General features: G+C 41.3%; 1 long non-coding RNA gene across 2 annotated transcripts; it reads left to right on the plus strand.

The window, feature by feature from the left end:
- The first annotated feature begins 335 nt into the window (after window positions 1–335).
- On the plus strand, window positions 336–4334 carry LOC146715041 (uncharacterized). 2 transcript variants are annotated; one of them, XR_014918911.1, is made up of 5 exons: window positions 336–500; window positions 579–771; window positions 1283–1402; window positions 2585–2705; window positions 3012–4334. It is a non-coding gene; the product is annotated as an uncharacterized LOC146715041 (long non-coding RNA). The 2 variants fall into 2 exon arrangements; XR_014918910.1 differs by having other exon boundaries at window positions 336–771.
- Window positions 4335–4785: the final 451 nt, after the last annotated feature.

The raw sequence follows: 4785 nt of genomic DNA on the forward strand, positions 1-4785 counted from the left end.
AAGGAATGCCTAAGTTGTCTTGCGAGGATGTATCTTTATTTTTCATTATTATATAGGTTTATATATTTTATATTTCATCTTACATATTCAATAAACTCTGTTAGCCTCCTTTTTATGTTGCAGCTTAAGCGCTGGGTGATAATGACCTTCATACGTACAAGGGTCCAGCCTGCTCAAGTTAGCTTAGCTTTAGACTTTATTTTAATATATGGTCACTTGACTGTATGTTTGGGGTTGTTGTCCTGCTGCAGAATACATTTGGGGCCAATAAACAATCATTTATATTTCTGAAAGCATTCTTTGTTTACAGCATTTTTTCCACACCTACCTAAAACTTTTGCACAGTACCGTACACTGCTCAGATAAATTACAGGAACACTGGATATCTATACTGATGCAGACTGGTTAATGTGTTAGAAATGCAGGGATGCCACATCGTTTGATGGAAAGGAAAATGATCAACCTGCAAAGACAGCCCAAAAATCAAAATGAAGCAGGAGGTTAGTCTGTTTTCCTGGAATGTCATTGCAGAGCATTGCATACTCTCACCTCATCACGCCTGCACTGTTGTGCAACAGGAGGAACCCAGGACCCACTGCACCAGCGTAGAGTGACAATGGCTCCAAGAATTTCATCATTCTACTGCCTAGTCTGTAGTGAACTGTACATCCCTCCATGGATATGCGTCCCGAGACCATCACTGACCCACCACCAAACTTGTCATGTCGGACACTGCACTAACATCTGGCAGGACAAACCAGATGTCAGGAAGTAAGTCCACTGTCAGAGGCCATAAGAAGATCATTTGTGACCTTCACTAATGTTGTTTCTGTACTGCGATGAATTCTGAATCCCGACTATAAGTCTTCAAATAAACCTTTCCTCTGCAGATGATCAACCAGCTGTTTTACAACTAATCTTTCAAGCACTACATCTCTTCTTTTTGGCATCATATAGCTTAAACAGTAGCAAAAACCAGGGCTGTGACCCATCGGGATTACATGCACATATGCTGACATCATTATATCAAACTTTGGCAATATTTAATGTGGGCATCATAATAAGAATTCAGCCAGTATAGCTGTAACACAGATGGTAAAGAAAAGGATAAACAGTCCACTTTAACAAATACAAAATAAACACACTCATTGCAGCAACAGCTTATATAAAAGGGGCAATTATGCAGAGTGCATCGTTGATACTTTAGAAACTCCATCCTAACAAGTACAGAAAAGATGACTGACACATGTATCTTGTGTTTCTTCTTCTTCTATTGTCTCAGATATTAACAGCCTTGTCAGCAACAGAGCAGAAAGTCCTCAAATTGCAGCACCGCGAGAGCAAACCTGCATGGCTCTGTGAACTCTAGTGTCTCAAAGGGACTACATGATATAAAACTCAGGTAAGCGTAAAAAAGCAAGGTGAGTGAATGGTGAATGGATCGTAAGGGCGCTGATCATTACTGGTAGGGGGCACCTGGTTGGTATAGTAATTAACCCTGCTGAATGGTTGGCCTGGAAACTGCTGACTTCAAACGCCCCCATCCCTCGAAGTTGCAGAAGACCCACAGATGATGGGGTGTCAAAATCTCCTACATCCACCTGGCACCCTGCTCACACTTATTAGAGCCAGTGAGCACTGCTGTGACCTGGCCAGTGTCTCCCACTTTTCATGCTCCAGAGTGCGATAAATGGGCGGCCAGGGAACAGAACAAAGCGAGTTAATACTGACAAGCCTATATATAATATATACAATACTACACAAGGCATTTGAACATCTTAAACATGTAAGGGTATCAGATGAGCACAAAGAGACAGAAATCACAGAATGGCCATACGCACACAGAGGAATTATTCTTGTCTTGATATCTTTTAACACAAATATACAGATGCAAACGCACACCTACGTGATTTCAGCACATTTTTTACTCGCAATACAGTGAGGGATGTCGCTGTCAAAGATAAGGGGCTAAGATTACTTTTTGGCATGGGCTACTTCTGTAGCCTCATTTTTATCTGTCGTGGTGATGATTGGCTACAACAGCTCTCAGCAATTTTCTTTTGCTCTCTGGGGGGGGGGGCTTAATCTTTCAGCTTGGTGACAAGACCAAACACCCACCAATGAAATTCTGACGGGTAACAGTTAAAGAGGCAGCGTCTCTGCTGAATCCTAAGCAAGTATAAACTCATATTATAACATCATACAAGGTTAATCTTAGTGATAAGTATTTTATCTTCAATAGCGGATCCCGACACTTAACTCATCTTCACTGAGAAAACATTTTGGAGTATTTCTGGCATAACATGGTTAATGCAGGATTTCTGGAGGATGTACTGACCTCAGTGTTTGGTAGATTACTGTAAAACAAAAAAATCAAGTATTAAACAGTTTCTTTATATAAAGCTAGGAAATGGGAAATAGGTGCAGCGATGAAACATTTGCAAACATACATAGAAAAGAAGCGTATAAAGCATAAATAGAGTTTGTAGAATCTAATGAGCTTCAAAATCACAATCTTTGACAATCTTTAGTCTTCAACACAGCCTGAACTCTCTGAGATAAGCTTTCTTGTCATGTCTTTTAGTAATATTCAGGAATAGTTCCTGAGGGTTCCTGGAGGACATTCAAAGCTCTTCTTTGGACGTTGGCTACGTTTTGTTCTGTTCTCTGTGAAGATGATCCCACACCGCTCCAATAATGTTGAGGTAGGAACTCTTGGGAGGCCAATCCATGACTGAAAGTGTTCAATTGTGTGTTTTTACTATCCAGTTATGCTTCTACTGGACTTAGCAACATGTTTGTCATGCTGATTTTATGGCATGGTGAATCAAAAAAAACCTATGCTCCTTTTCTGCACTCATAATTCCATCCGTTTTGACAAGACTTGGATTCAGCTAAAGAAAGGGGAACAAATGGCAGGTGCTGGTCACAAAATGCTTGAACATACAATTCAAAATTGGTTCTTTGTTGTTTGTCCATTCTCGCCCCTTTCCACTTCACCCTCAACACAGAGACCTGCCATCTTCAGAAGTTTCCTGATGACTCTGCGATGGTTGAATGCACCAGCTAGGGTGATGAGATGGAGTAGCGGGCTGTGGTGGACTCCTTTGTCTCATGGTGCGAGCAGAATCATCAGCAGCTCAGCGTGACAAAGACCAAGGAATTGATTGTGGACTTTAGGAGGACCAGGAAACCAGCGACCCCTGCTTTAATCCAAGGGGTCGATGTGGACATAGTGGAGGACTATAAATACCTCAGAGTACACACTGACAATAAAGTGGACTGGGTTAAAAACACCACTGCACTCTACAGGAAGGGCCAAAGTCGTCTGTATTTTCTGAGGCGGCTGAGATCTTTTAACATCTGTGAGTACTCGTGATTTTCTATGAGGCCAACAGACTCAGTAAACTTACTGTATGTGCAAGGCCAGTAATGTCATGGGAATGGAGTTGGACTCTCTAAAGGTGGTGTTGGAGAGGTGGATATTCTTTTAATTCTCTAATGGACCTTATTTTTGATTAGTGGCCCATAATTTATACCAGTATAGACATATAGTAAACAAATGTATGGCAGATGTATGGGCCTGGTTTCTGATAATACTTCAGAATCTTGTTTTAAGTTCATGGTTAGAAATATGACAAAACCTCCCCCAAAAAACACGCAACATGGAGTCAGCCCACAAGAGCACCCGATGTGGCTCATTCTTCCACAGTCACCCGCCTCTCCCAACACATTACTACTTCTCTAACATATGCAAAGCTGACTAATTTCCTTAAGCGATTCACACGCTTGCACACAATCAAAAACTGGTCAATGACTTTATGAGGAAAGGAATCGCAAGCTGGTATCATCTTGCAAACTGATTAGTTCAGTTTCCATCTGGTTTATAAACTTAAACCTGCTGCAGTGTGCCAAATCAGCTGCCTGGCATGGGGCCGACGCTGGGTGCGCACCACGGCTTCCTAGCTTGAATTCTTTCCCTCTCCTCGCCTCTATTTTGTGTCAGAGATTAAAAATAGCAAGTGGCCTTCTGCAGAATAAGCAGTTCATAGATTCTGGCTTTGACGCTGCGTTTGCCTGGAGAGGCCAGCTGTCACCTGCATGCAGGCAGAGTAGGCCTCGCCACTGATTCTCTATAGACACTGGGCTCTGGACTTTGGCTGTAAGACAAAACGGGTGTGTTTGCGCATCCACTTTATATTGCAGGACAACTTCTGGTGTTTATAACTTTGTTTATGTTGAAGATAAACAATCACACTGAGCAAAATGTGCATGTGGTTGACGATGTTGATTTTAGAAAGGCATGCAGCAAATAAATTACTGACATACAAGCATCCACTTTTGACCCATAGCTAATGCCAGTATCAATATTTTTAGTTTAATTGATTTTTTTTCATATGTTTTCTCGCTTTTATCCAGAGAAACTGTGAAATTATCATTATAAATAATTGCTAAATGTTTCTTCATCACACTGTCTTTGAACACGTGAGGCTCTAAATAGAGAATCAAGTTAAGCACTTCAAATCTGTCACTCAGTAAAGGACTGAAGCTGCTCCATTTAGAATTAATGAGACACCAACCTTGTGAACACTTCGTTGGAACAAATTTCATTTTCTGGTCCAGAACATCACTATCAAACCTTAATGTGTGTGTGTGTGGAAGCTCAAACAGCTATTACACCAGGTTCACAAAGTCAGCCTCCGTCGGCTGAAGTTTTGATCAGATAAAATTTCTGCCTGGGTGGTTTCTAGCTTAAGAGCTGCTACAAACATCCAACTTTAAATC

This window comes from Copadichromis virginalis, linkage group LG3, assembly GCF_057382275.1.
Source record: "Copadichromis virginalis isolate Kocher_CV1m ecotype Utaka linkage group LG3, C_Virginalis_male_GT1.1, whole genome shotgun sequence".
NCBI classification, from domain to species: Eukaryota; Metazoa; Chordata; class Actinopteri; order Cichliformes; family Cichlidae; genus Copadichromis; species Copadichromis virginalis.